Below are 15,110 nucleotides of genomic sequence, written 5' to 3'. Positions count from 1 at the left end.
TCTTCTAAAAACAGACAACAGCTAGACTCTGGAGAGAGACTTGATCCCTGGGGCCTAAGGATACACTTCCCATCACCTCCGTGCCCAGACAGGCATATGTGCATGCACACAGATTAAAAAAAATTATCCTTTTCAAAACTACAATTTAAGATTAATTGGAACACATTTTGCCATTGAAAAAACTAAGAGCGAGGTAAAGGCGAGTGATATTATTCACTTGGGATTTTAATTACTTTTTTCTTTTTTATGATCAAAGAAAGAAATTAGCTATTATTGATTGTAGTATTGATTATGCTGTTGAGGGAATTTTTCTAAAACTGGCATGTATTTTATCGAACAGAAGAATATTCCCTCTTTTACTTTTTAATATGAGGTAAATTGCTGCAAAGTCTTAAATTTAGTATGACTCATAAGCAGAATTATTAATGCTGGTAAATTGGATAAGACACCTTTAGGATATAGAATAGTAATTAGCTTCTCAAGAACTCCCCACTCACCTCAACATGCACTCATAATATGGTCTATAAATTTATTTATGAAGTTTGTGCTTTAAGGGGTAGGTACTTCAGACTTTAATTGCAGGTACTGTATGAATATTCCATTTTCCTTCCCATCTAGAAATGTGCATTTTTTACTACAAGTACTTCAAAGATTTATAAATAAATAATAAGAAGAAATAACATTTACAAATTACTGTGGACATTTTTCCTCTGTAAGCAGATAAAAAATGAGATCACGCATTTCTCAATGAAAGCAGTGGATTATTTGGCAGCTGGTTGCCGAGAACAAAAAATGATGGCAATCTGGGGTAGGTCACAAATTCACTGAATGTTAAAAATGCTGTTTTAAAATCCTTTGCATTCTCCATTGCTTTCTCTCTTTCTTTATACCTCTTTAATATTTTAAATTGTGTTGTACTGTCTTTCTAGTTTTGTCTATATATTCCTCAAAGCCTGGAATCATAGGATCATAGAATTGTTCAGGTTGGAAAAGACCCTAAAGATCATCATGTCCAACATAAACCTAACCATAATACCCTAACTCTAACAACCAAAATGTTAAATGGACCTCTCTTTCACTATCTGTAAAATATCCTTGAAGGTTTAACTATACACTCTGTCTTTCAGTTTTTGCTGACAAAAAAGACATCTCATAACTGTATGATTTCCTGATTTTAATTTTCTTATTTCCTATTCCCACTGGCACATGCACATGGCACATGCACACTGGCACATGGCACATTCTCTCCTCTGTGTTGGACAGAGCTTTTATAGATAGAGATAGCACCTAACCTTTCCATTTCACATAAACATTCTGCTCAAATTTTACACAAGGTAACTGGGACAGAAAAATAAAAGTTCTGCCTTATTTCACCAGTTGATTCAGCAGAAGATCCAGGAACTGGAATTCACAAGATCTGGGTTCCAACACAGATACCAGAGATGTACTGTTCTGGGTATGTAGTGTGTACTATCCCTCCCAAAATTTGCATTTTGAAGTATTAGACTTTTGTTTTAGAAATCATACAGGACTCATTTTTTTGCTATATTAATAAGAATGGAAAGTGAAATGATTTACAGAAATCTAGTGGCAATGTTCATATGCCAACCTAACCTACAGTTCAAGAAAAAAATGTTAATTGGGCCCTCAAGGAAGCTCATATGCCCTCAAAGGAGCAGAAATATCCTCACATAAATATCAGAAGACAAATAGCAAGTGGAATTTTACAGAAAATACAAATGCAAAGCTGAAGTACAGCCAAACAAGAAAAAGGTCAACAGGACAGCTGCTAGTACAAGAGCAAAGTACAGTCTCTTGTTAAAAACATGAAGCAATTAGCAAAACTAGCTAACAAGTTAAATAAAAATGAAGGCACTGACATTATGTCTATCTCTCAAAAATGTCTTAAAATTCTTACCTAAGCAAATTTATGTAAGTTTTCAAGAAAAGGCAAATGGGAAAATATGAGTAACAAAGTATACTCAATCTACATCTAATATATAAAACATACAAAACTATAATGTATACACTACATATGAAAGTAATAAAGTAGTCTTAAAAGGACAAGAAACAATGTTTTAAGATGCTTAGGTGAAACTGAAATTTTAATATGAAGGCAAATTTTTGATCAGGCATGACTGGGAATAACTACTGAGATAGAAAGGAAAGCAACAAAAGAAAAGTTTGTGATTGAGCTAAGTTTGATGGAAAATGCTGGATCCTGTCAAGAGTGCAATGCTCCAGTAAAAAAAAGTAAAAAAAAAAAAGGGCAATAACTTGATGCCAAGACAGAAAGAAAATGATTACTGAATGTTTACTCTAAAATAAACATCAAAATGTTAAGACAAAATCTAGTAGAATGTTTTTCCATGGCATTTCTTTTTAAATATTGCTCTGATTGAAAGCAATGATATTATTTTTTCCATTTTTGGTTTTCCTCTCCCTCCCCAGCTTTTTCCTTGGTCTCCCTTTGCACTACACTTGCTTCTTGCAACAAAAGAGGACATCCTGGTATCTACTGTGTTTTGACACAGCTACAGTTTCTTAAATAACTTAGAAAATACAGTTAAAACAGAGCACTATATAGCCCTGTGTAGAATTTCTTGTGTGTTTGTCTAATCCCATACTATGTTAAATGAGAAAAGCCAGGTACACTAGAAATTCTGCACAGAGCTATTGACAACAGTGATGACGTACTAGCTGACTTTGGTTGAATCTCAAGCCTCACACAGTAAAGCATCCAAAGACTTTCCTCTGTGGAGCCCATTCTTGGATTAGTCTGGAATTCACACATAGCAACAAAAATACTTTCTGGCAGAGAGTCTTGAAATATGCAAAATATACTAGATGTACTTTTACAGGTTCTAGCATTTATTTACTTTATTAACAGCCACAGAAATAGAGAAAGTGATATAAAAAAAGGAAATAAATGAGCTCATGGAATTGAGAAGTTCAATAATTTTTGCCTATGCCTCAGTAATGCTCAGAGTATCCTAGTGATTATTTATTCTTTTATGACTGTAAACATGGTCATCATATTTGGCATGAAGACCATGCTTACAGTCATAAAAGTCTATGCTTTGTATCCTTTGGTAGCTCCAAAGGATTTCCACCTGGGAGACAGCAGTGGAGAGTCTACATCGCTGCTGAGTATTAACATATTTTACTCTTTGCAGGACTTTTTTTCAAGACACTGCAAATATCTGGACCTCAGATAGCTTTGTAGAGAGGAGCTAGTTAACAAACATAATTATGCAATTCATTCTTGTACTGTTATATGTGGGTCATTTTTTCTTTCAAATCTTAAATAGAAGCTCGTAGAAATCGATAATGAGTTCATTTACATTTCAGTAGACTTTGTACTTTGCAGTTGTTGATTATTTGTAGGGGTAAATTTTTCCCAGCTAACCAAGTCCTACTAGTAGAGTTCAGTCAATCCACATTCTTCAAGAAAACCTTTTTTTTTTAAACTGAAAAAATCGTAGTTTTCAAGTTCAAGAATCCTGATAGGATTCCAGTTGCCAAGAACTAAACAAACATGTGTTGTTTCATCACTGTGACAGGTGGACTGTTCCAGCACTGTGAAGGAAGCCTTGTGAACACACTGCAATCAGTAAAATATCTCAGCCAAATCCTCTGAGACATTATACCAGATGTATGATGAACATCCTTCCTATTGGAATGAAAGCAGTGCATTACTGTCAGTGTTTCTCCTACCAAGCATTAGAATTTCTGCAGCACCAGGCTGAAGACACAGAGATACGAAGATGTGGAATGAAGGGACAGGCTGAAGACACAGAGATACGAAGATGTGGAATGAAGGGACATGGTTTAGTGATGGGTCTTCATAGGTCAGTTTGATGGCTGGACTTGGTGATCTTAAAGGTCTTTTCTTACCTAGATGATTCCATGATTCTATGCTCCCTCTGTACATGTGCATGTGCTTTTACTGTGTGGATGGAATTGTCCTACTTCACTTACAGGATGCTGAGGGATGACAAAGATGTAACAAAAAGGGAAGAAAGAGTCAAATGAAAGCATCAAACAAAAGCTGGAGGAGTAAGGAGAGAGGTAGACTATTGTAGATAATAAACCCTTGAGTAAAACTTATTAGCTGAACTGACTCTCCTGCACCAACAAACAAGGAATTAAAAATGAATTTCAAAGACAAACCCTAAGAGAAAAAAAATTTCAACATCCAGAGATCTTCAAGAGATCCTAGGCAGATGGTGCTAGCTACTGAGATAAATTCTCTGGATATACTGGTCATAAGGGAGCAGAAGAAGGCCTTAAGTCTCACAAAGGAGGATGAGCAGACAAATCCTCTCCCCAGGAAGACTCTGGGCACTTGCAAATTGTTCTGCTTGGCAGCAGCACTCTACACATCATTGTGAGAAATAGGGCTCAAAGAGTTTGTCATTCTGAGTTTCAAATTTGGGCAGCAATATATTACTAATCAAAGACTGATTCAGCCTGAGTGCAAACTACCTTTTATAACATGAGAAGAGAGTAAGCAACTTTATGTCCTTCAGAACACAGAGAACAAGCATCTCCAATGAACATCACCTCATCAAGCAGATGCATATTAAATCACTTTCAAAAATGTGTGACTGAACCCTGCTGATGGTACGATCTCCATCCCTCCTCTTTCCGCACATTGAACTGTGCATCTGAAAAAAGAATGTGACTGAGACATAAAAAATAATGAATGTGATGAAGACTGGGAATGGGAAAAAACATATTATGATTTCTTATAATATGAGATCTGAAGGATAATCAGAAGAAAGCAAACATAATGTGGAGGTTCTCCATACAGCAATCAGTCAATTATAGACTTCACTGCCATAGGATGCTGTGAAAGCTAAAAGGACTAAGAAAAGATTAAAAAATGGAACACTAGAAAGAATGGAAGAGATTGGTCATGACCACATGTGTATACATCTTCATCAAAACCCACAATCTGTCATTTTCAAGAGGAATTATCTTATGCTAGTATAAGAGTATACTAGCCATGCTGTTATAATCTTGTCCAAAATGACCATTGCATACACACACAGGATGTGAGCTACGTAGCAAGGCAGATGTGTAGTTTCACCTAATACAGTAGTCCTGTTTATATGCCACTGCATCCTGTCCTCTCTCATTTGCCAACAACACTCTGCAGCAGCACCAGCCAACTTTACTTCTTTAAGGGGGCACATCTTCCAATGTCAGTTGTCTGTATGACACACCACAGTGCTGCCAGTACTGCACCTACAAGCTGTGCTGATCAATGCAGCAAACCTGGCTCTGCAACCAGTACACAGTCCTGCTTATCTCCATTTATAGCAAGAACATGGTAAAAATATGCATACATCTAGTCCATCAGTGTATATTCAACACTGTTTCTGAAAGGGCAGGATGTTTACTAACCAGTCATTTCAGCTAAAGAAAAGAGGCCTGTGAGTTTCATGAACAGTATCAGAAAATTAAAATCTGTATTTCCCAAGAAGCTCAGAATGCAACTCTGTAGCTCTCATCTGTCTCATAGGAAGCAAAAGACCAGCTTCAGCAGCAAGTCTTCCTTCACTATCACAGCCATACAGGTCTGCACAGAGGAGTCCTAGGCTAAAATACATCCTTGTAACTGTCTTCAGTGCTTGAAGGAGTTCCTTCTCTGACTGTTTGCACTCTCCCTAGAAACTGATCCTTTCAATAACTAAGCAACAAGTAGCTGTAGCATGAATTATAAAGATGAAATGGGTTCTTACCGAAAAGAAAGGAGTACGTAACACTTCTTGTACTTGATTCCAGGTCTAGTAGGCATTAAATAAATATTCTTAAATCACTCTTCTCTCCTTACATCATGTATTAATTTTCTGCAAACATGTGTATAAACATACATGACCTAAATGATGTTCTTCTTTGTCTAAATGTAGAAGTGAATTACTGCTAATAAAATGTACCTCAGATTAAATTATGCAAACTGTTACCATATATATATATATATATATGTGTATGTATATCATGTATATTGATATCTATTTTAAAACCGCAGTGAATAAGTTTTGCTTGATACAGACCTATGGTTTGGCAAATACTGATGTCGTGCTGTTCTCAAGCAAGCCGGTATGAGAAGTATTTCTAAGGATAAAATAGATTCCTTGCAGTCCAAAGGACGACAGCGTTAAAGGTAAAAGTTGCGTGTAATTCGTCCTCATTTTGGTTACCCACCTCCACCTAGTGACCAGAAATGGTATACCTATTAACTCTACGATAATCCATGATTCAATTGTTTGCATGGACAAAGATAAGAAAACTCAGAACCCTGCTCAAAAGGTGAAGAATAACAAGGAAACCTATTCCTTTCCACACAAACAGAACAGACCGTCTCCAGCTCTCTCCAAGAAATCAAAGTGCTGCTATTTTCTTACCAGGAGTACTGCTTTTCCACCATTAATTTCCTTCCTTTGAACCTTCTTGCACATTCTAGGGTTGCTTGGCTCTGATCATCGGAGCTGCTGGTTTTGTTTCTCTGAAGTGCTGTGATTTAAGTTGACAGGTAGTTTAGCTCTATGTGGTTGTTGGCTCAGTCCCCCACTCCCAGCATCTTTGGTCTATTCCTCACTGGCAAGATTGCAGGGAAAACTGTATGTTCTTGGCTCTGTACAGCTCTGCTCAGCAACAACTACAAATGCTGGTGTTTCCTTCACTGTTTTTCTCCTAAAACCAAAACACAGTATCTACTCAGACATGCTGAAGAAAGTCAATTCTGTTCCAGCTGAAATTAAGACACACATTATAGACACCTAAAGCTCCACATTATACAGTCTCAGTTATACAATTGCATCCATCTAAAGAAAAAAAAAAATTAAAAATAAAAATGAGGGAGAATGAAGAATAGTGGTTTAATTATCCTGATTGATTGATATCCACTTCACAAGTGTACCACTGCAATTTTATTTTATGGCATTTAAGATGTGCCCTTATGTTCATGCCAAGTGCAGCACTGATCAGTTCTCACACCGCTTTGGATTGCATTCCTGGAAATAAACAGACCAGAACAACAGCAAAGTTTTGTCATACATACACTCTGTATACTGAGGAGTCCTGAGCAAGCAGCAATATAGGAGTGACACTGCTCTTGAACATGTGGATCTGCACATGGCTTTTTATCTCCTGTGGAATTGTGGCAGTCCTTGCCCTGGGTTAGAAAGAAAGGTCAATTGCCAAGTTTGTAAAACTGCAAAATGACTGCCAGCGACCCTGGGGAGATTCTGCACATGAAGGACAAGCAGGGCTGAGCAAGCAGGACAAGAAAACAGAAAACCCTTCCATCTCAAGGCAAACACTCCAGGAGAGACTTGTGGAGACTCAGCCCTCCAGCAGGGAGGAAATTTTAGGATGTTCACTGTGGAATTATTGGCAGATTTTTATTCCACGGAAATGCAGAATGAAATGGAAGGGAGGAAGAATGTGATGGCATCACAGAAACCTAAATACATATATTTTAAACCAGACAATTATTCATTTGTAAGAGTGATGCTTCTTCCAATTCCCTTAATGAAAATATTTTTATTACAATGGGTCTCTTTGGAGTTGTTTGTTTGTTTGTTTGTTTTTTAACAGAAGAAAGGTATCTGGCTTGACCATGTGTGTTTCCAAGCGAATCTAAAATTGTGATGGGAGCTTTCTGTTATTTACACATTTAATTACGTACTGGCAATAACATGTACACAGAAAAATTTGAATCCACAGTATACAGTAGATGTGCATTTGACCCTCAATAATGCTGAAAGATGTGCAAAAATTCTAGACAATCCAGAATTCCCTTGGCAAAATGTGCTCAACCTGAATAGCCTTTCTTTTGACAAAGATATGAAATAAAACTGCATCCATAAATTGGTTCTCAATCCTCCTGTTCCAAGAGCATGGTTTGATGCAACTTTGTTCAGCTCATGGATGACCATACCCCCTTTTTTGAGAGATGTGCCTGTGTGTATCTAGGAAACATGCAGATACAGACAACTTAAGGATGAAAAAATGATAGACCAACAGAAAAAGGCTGTGTGAAGAACTTATTCCAAATTTTGAACATCTGAACCACTGCACCTGGCAGAAGCTTGGGTGAGTGAGCAGTGCTCCCCTGATTAGCACAACATGCTATAAAAGCCACAGATGTGCTGGGGGCTTCCTGGTGAATACACAACAAATCAGTAAGTGCATAGAAACAAGCAAGCATGGAACTGCGTAATTTTACTCTACAGATCAATCTGTGAACTGATCTGTGAACAAATGGAAACTGTTTACAATGGTATAGCAAAGTGATTACTATAATCAGTACCATGAATTTTTACCACTGAAACAAATTTCCATTTAGTTTTTATACATTCTACTTCCTAATCTTTATTTTGAATTTTTTTCAATAAAGACATTTTAAATTTTACCTATGATTGATTTTATCTACAGCAATTTAACTCTGAGTAGTGAGCCCCCAGGACAAAATTGAATTGTGAGTTGCTTATCAGTGAGAGAACTAATATTTGACTATATGTAGCTATTAACTTAAGTAAATTATGGGATTAATAAGTAAAGAAATTGTGCCCTTGTGGGATTTATCTATTCTCCATTCCATAGCATATGACTTGAAAATATTTTGATTTCAATCCTTCTCAAAGCTGTGCTTGGCTTTTGTTTTTCTAAAGTCATCAGAGCTAATGAAATGGTTTTTACGATACAGAGTGTACCACTGGAAGCATTTTACTGCTGGTAAGAGAAACTACCATGCTTTTCCCAAATCCGTATGTAGCATTGCATAATTTATTTTTCAGGGTATTCTGATAAAATTTCTGAGTTCACTTCAGATGAAACAAGAATAGCAAACAAATACCATAAATATCTGCTTTTCCACAGGGAGCCTGAAGGTTGCATTAGGGGTTGTAAGAGAGACAGTGAAGAAAGAAAATAGTCTGTGGTTTAAAATGAACCAAGAGCAGTCACGGAGCAATATGTGGTACAAAAATATGTCAAAAGGGGGACAGAAGAAGAAATGCCAACAGAAGCATTTTTATACTAAATGTCCCCTTAGCACAGAGAGAAAAAGCAAAGACTGAACTTGACAAGGCTGAAAATAAATTTGACAGCCCCAGACAAGAAATGCAAAATGACCTCAGCTACACTGATTTGAGTAAGCAGTGGTAGAGGTACGGCCAGAATGAAAAAAAAGTGGGTTCTTTCAAGAATAAAAATTTCTGAGGGCCATAGAAACAGTGATGTTTATAATGAAAGAGCTGTGAATGGGTCTATAATCCATACAGAATCTTCTTACAATGGGACTTGCGGCAATTTTACTGGGCAGGTTTCTTAAATAGCACCATGTGCTGTGTTTTTTAAACCACAGAAACACTGACGTATCTTCTCTGCATGTACCCCTGCTACACTGTTAACAAATCCATTGAGAAGCCCCTTTGGATCTTGGAGACTTTTAGAGACAAAGGGCTTCCTGTTTCTCAGGTTGTCAATAAATAGATCAGCTTCAAGGTGTCTGGGTGCTCCACCCTCTGGAGGTTACTGGACTTGAAAAAGATTTGAAATCACGACTTCTGTTTAACTTCCATATAACAAGAAATCTTAAGTGGTTTTAATGGTGGAGAAATTTTTGGCTCACCATTTTAATTTAATCATAAGAAATCTGCAAAAAAGAAAGAGTCATTGGTATCATTAGGTTTGTCCAATTTTCTGCCACAGTAGTGAGACCTCACATTTAATCATTCATTATACTCCGCCTATTCAGAGTCTGTGGATGCTGTGCCATTGCAATTAAGTTTTTTCCTCAAGTGACTTGCATTACTAAAAATGCATAAAAGAAAAAAATCAATTAATATTCCATCTTGCATGTGGTACTTGTTCTTTGGGGAAAAAAGAAAGACTGCAGATGTTGCAGACTTTGCAAGTATTTCAAACTTAATGAGAATTCAGAAGCATTTCAAAAGTAATTCTGTCTTTTCTTTGATAAAAACCCATGAGAATTTGCTTTGGGTCCCTATGAAAAGAAAACCTGAAGTACTTTTCAGCAATAGCTGAAGTATTAGAAATCCCGTAGACTGCCTTCTACGGCAACTTTACATTATTTATATGCATCAAATATTCCATCAGTTGAAGGTTTTGGCCATGATGTCATTCATTCAGTTCTGAATGAGAACTAGTTTCAATGTGTTTCCCATTAAGAAAGCTGATTTTGGTGATTTAAATAAACTTTTGGTTTTATTCTACTTTATAATTACGCAACTATACATTGATCAGAATTGAAATGGGAGTGCCCAGCTCTTAGATTTTTGTATAAACATTTTAAAAACCATACCTTGCAGATGACTGGCATAAAATAATGCCTTCAGGTGTCCTGGGCAATCTTCTCCATGGCCCTAACAGACTGTTTCTACCAAAAAAAAGCAACAAAAACTGAACGCTCCATCAAGTCTCATTTTTCTTTTTGGAGAATGAAGAGGAAAGAAAAAACATTAGATAGGAGGGGAGAAGGAGGAGAAATCTACACAACTTCAGCTCTGTGCCTGGAGCATCAAATCATGAAAGGCGTTCTTTGCATAACATCTTGATTTTGAGAGGAAAAGTAGTATCCATGGTAAAAGTTAAAAAAAGACTGTTATGTGTATGGCTGTCTGCAAAGTTCCTATAAGACATACTGCATTTTGCTGCTGCTAATAACAGATCTGTATTTTCTACTAAAAATAAAAGTGGTGTTCTGCTGTTCTGGCAAACTCTCGAGCTTCTTAGAACACAGGCTGGGCAGTTTATTGGGTGGGTAGGTTGCTATGATACTAAAAAGAAAATATCTGTCTTTGTTAGTTCTAAGAGCCTTGTCCAAAACTCTATTTACTATACATTTTACATACTGATAAACATACTTGTAAATTAAATATTCTTGTAATTTTTTCAATGTTTCTTTTTATTTTTACCTTTTGGGCCCCAAATTTCCAAGACATCTCTCTTCAACTTCACAGATTAGAGTGTCAGTACTGCTCATTTTCAACTTCTGCAGAGATCTCTATTGCTGTTAACATATTGGAAATCACATCTGCTGTGAAGAGGGACTTGCTGGCAGATCAAAAGGCAGAAGAAATTTGCAAGTAAGGATTACTCCAGTTGTAACAATCTCCTATCCTGCTGCCATTCCCACTCTCCGGTGTTTCTGTTAGAAAACTGAGAGCAAAATACGCCCATCGTTAGTAATTTCTCAAAACAAATAGCTGTTTCATAATGACATTTGAACATAAAAATTGAATGCTGCAACCAGTGGAATGGGAGTGGCAGTACAATGGAACATCCAATCTGTCTGTGACGTACATTCCTGATGTGGGGGCCAAGTTTTATGTGTCAAGAACTACATTACTGTCTGATACACATTTTCATTTAAGAGAAAAAAATAGAATCTTTTACTTGTATTCCATAATCTAAGTTTTCTAAACGTATAACATGATTTGACCTTGATTTGTTTTAAGGTCCACTCTCAGATTGGTTATTTATTGGATGTTTCTGTCTTGCAAGAAATGATATTTCTTTTTAAAAGACAATGACTTGCTATAACTAATTACTGTTATCTAATACAAGCCGTCATTCTTCAGGGCATGAGTCAACCAAATCACTTTGTAAAGGAATAAATGTTCCCTATTGAGTTTATATTTCCTTCTAAAAAATTCAGATGTTGTTCTTTGTTTGAGATAGTGCAGCACATGGACACATCCTGTGTGAAAAAAACCGGTCTGCTAAACAATTGTGACTTAAGAGAATCCCAAAATTAATATGCGTGCTTTATACCAAATCTCTCTTTAGCTTACATGATACAATTAATTCCAAAATGCAATTAACTTGAGTATTTATTTGCTTAAACAGTGTGTTTTTGACCATTATACGACGAAGAACAAGGTCACCTGATTTATCTTCTTTATACCATCCATACTGCAGTAACAATTCAGATTGAGAGCTGAAAATCAAAATTGCATAGTTATTTTTATCTGCAATGTTAATGAAGCAAGTGAAAAATCGTGTCTTGTTGCCCATGTTAATTCTGTTGTCTGTGATATTTCTTCAAAGAGGTACTACACCTCAGCTGTTTCTTCCCTCTGGGCCACTTGTACCTAAATCAATCCTCTCTTTGATCTGTTTGAGAGGAGATATGGAACACTCCACGTAGTTAATCGTATATGCATCTCCTGGATAAAATAGAAGAAAACATTAAATAACTTTATACATGAACATTAACAAAAATGCACAAGTTTTTATTTACATATGCTACATAAGTAGCATGCCTCAAAACACATGTTGCATGAAAATATGCAGAAACTTAGGAACATTTCATAAGAAAAAGAATTTGCTAATTCTTGAAAGTCAAACACAACATTGAAAATTTTAGGTTACGACTACCATTCTATCCACAACAAATGACAAAATATGGAAGGCAAAACACTATGAAAACGTGGAGACAAAATGGAAAATTGAGCTCTAATGAAAAAACTGATAGCCTAAGAACATTTTTCAGTTACACATAGAAGGAATGCACCTGTCTTCTCCTTTACTGTGGTAAAACAGAAATTAGGATCCATGCCAGTCTTATGTGAGATAGTTAACATATACACAGATCTTACACATGCACATAACCTGCTTTTCATAATTTTCCACTGAGGGAACTGAACTAACGAAAAGTTCCATTTGGTAGTGGATATTTCCAACTAAAATACAGGATTTGTCTTTCAAAAGACAAATCAAAAATTTGTCATTGGCACTCCTCCTTGTCAGGGTCTTGTTTATTTAATAAACCTCTGACACGATCAGAATAAGACAGTTACATCAAAGTTACTCCTCAGTGAGTCATTCTGCCTGTGACTTTTTATTTCAGCCTCTCTAGAATAACCCATCCCTATGTTGCAGAAATGAAAACCAGGAATCATCTGCATTTCTTCTTACTATGTCGTTAACTTTCACTGAATGGAGGTCTCAATCAGTGATTACAGTCCTCTTTTTACTGGGCATTTACCCAGTGTAATATTCTAAGACATAATCCTTCTCATCTCTCTCAAGATAAATTATACTTTTTTTGCTACAATGCTCTTTGCTATTCAGTTGCCTTTACATCATTTAATGCAGTAACTTGGGAAAAACAAACATGAAAGTGCTATCAAAGACTGAAGTGTCTACATCCATTCAGGAATTACAGTGAGCATATTCTGTTGTCATTCCTTGCCTTGCAAGACACCACCTCACTTATTCAATCACCAGGATTAAAGGATATTAAATCATCATCTTAATTCCTTTTCATTATCTATATCTTATGGCATAAAACTGTTATTCTGAACATGAGATACAATTCCCTCTTTGTTGCCAGAGCCATGCAATTACTTATATATAATGTTCTTCAAGCTGTGCTCATTTCTAATTCCCCAGAAACTCATAAAAACATCTGTAGAATTAATAACTTATTCATATTACACAGAAAGGAAGGAAGAAAGGGAAGGGAAGAAAATCTCCATCGATTACTTTCACTAAAGTGCTGGCTGTGAAGATTTGAAGAAATGATTTTCTGATTTTCTCTTGGGATCTTTTACAAACTATTCTTTTGCTTTCAGAATAACCATTAATACACATGCACCCCTCTTCTTCTCTTTTCTCACAGACCCATACTTTTTTTCTCTTTTCTATTCTTTTTTTCACTCATCTCTTCTTTATCCTTTATCTATTTCTTTGTCTTCTGTTCTTTCAGAATAACTTCCACTGTTCAGATTCTACCTTAACTTTAACTTTGGGTGGCCCTATTGCTTTTTAATCAGGATACAGAGCATGAGCATCACAATTCCGCAAATCCTGCAGGGAACAGCCTGCACTGCAAGATGACTTGCACTGAATAAAATTGAGCTGCTGGAGAGGAGGGAAAAGAGAAAAGCAAAAATAACCCCTTTCTTTCATTCTGCATCAAATGCTTCTTTCTCACGTTCTAGTCTGAAGATTATCATTAAATATCTCATTATGTTCTTTGGTCTGGATGTAGCAAGCATTTAGATACCAGCTTAATCTTAAGCATACAGTTATTCAGAGTGTTTTACCTAAATGGATTCCCTGCTGTCCTGCTCTTGCATAAATATTCTTAATCAGTTGAGGTGAATTACAAGTTTAATACAGGTACTGAAAGAGATTCTATATACTTAACTTTCTGAGAATAGACATTTCTTATCATAGTTTGGAAAATTACAAAAATAAAACTGCCTATTAATTAGTAAAGTTTAATTACATTTGCTAGAAGATTTTTAATCATTCAAGTCAACAACTCGTATGTTAAAAGCTGAACATATTTTGAAGATTTCATCTTCTGATAGTATAAGTTAGCACTAAGCCAAAGTATTTCCTGGCTTTTTTTTTTTTTTAATTATAAAGCATTCATACTTAAAACTGATCTAGAGAGCTAAAATTCACTGTCATTCCCTTTATGTATCATGCCTGTAACTGTATAAACAGCATAAGGGCTCTTCATGGAGAAGGTTTCATACAGATCTTATATAGCAAAAAGAGAGTACCATAAAATTGTCTGTCATTTTTATCTCTTCCGCGGGGACAGAAAAAGTCCTGCTAGAATGTGATGTACTTTGCCAGCTCTTGTCAGAGCTGAATTATATATCAAACATGCTCTGACAGCAAAATGTCGCTCTTGCTTTCCTCCATAATATATAGCAAGTAGCACTATGGCCACCTACAGAACAAGCCAAGAAGCTTCTTTCTTTCTGGGAGAGTCAAATAAAGCTGGTTTTACATCCTGGATAAAACTAGAAATATTCAAAACCTCTTTCCCTAAATTCCTCCTCTCTTTATATTCATTACTTCTGTGAACTTCATTCATTAGGACTGGAAATTTGTAAGCAAGCCACTAGGAATAAATATAACATATGCTCCAAGTATGGTATTATCATCCATTCAAACTCTGTGATTAGAACATAAAAGTGCAGCAGGTCAGGCCACAGGCAAGAGCCTCAATGAGGTTTTCTAACTTCTGCTTGAAACACTCTTATTTGTTATGAGGTAGTATATGCTTGAGATGACAAAGTGAGGCAGCCCTTCTCCAATGCTTTCTA

The 15,110-nt window shown here is 36.1% G+C and overlaps 1 long non-coding RNA gene across 1 annotated transcript in view; it reads right to left on the bottom strand.

Annotated features, from left to right (window-relative positions):
* The window catches only part of LOC125691642 (uncharacterized), a 29,280-nt gene extending 18,725 nt beyond the window's left edge, over window positions 1–10,555 (bottom strand). Inside the window, exons 1-2 of the long non-coding RNA XR_007376191.1 lie at window positions 10,340–10,555; window positions 6,414–6,702 (exon numbers count right to left, since the gene is read on the bottom strand). This is a non-coding gene — a long non-coding RNA (uncharacterized LOC125691642). The remainder of the gene's footprint in view (window positions 1–6,413; window positions 6,703–10,339) is intronic.
* Window positions 10,556–15,110: the final 4,555 nt, after the last annotated feature.

The sequence above is a fragment of the Lagopus muta genome, chromosome 4 (genome assembly GCF_023343835.1).
Source record: "Lagopus muta isolate bLagMut1 chromosome 4, bLagMut1 primary, whole genome shotgun sequence".
NCBI classification, from domain to species: Eukaryota; Metazoa; Chordata; class Aves; order Galliformes; family Phasianidae; genus Lagopus; species Lagopus muta.
This window is presented reverse-complemented; position numbering and strand designations above follow the sequence as displayed.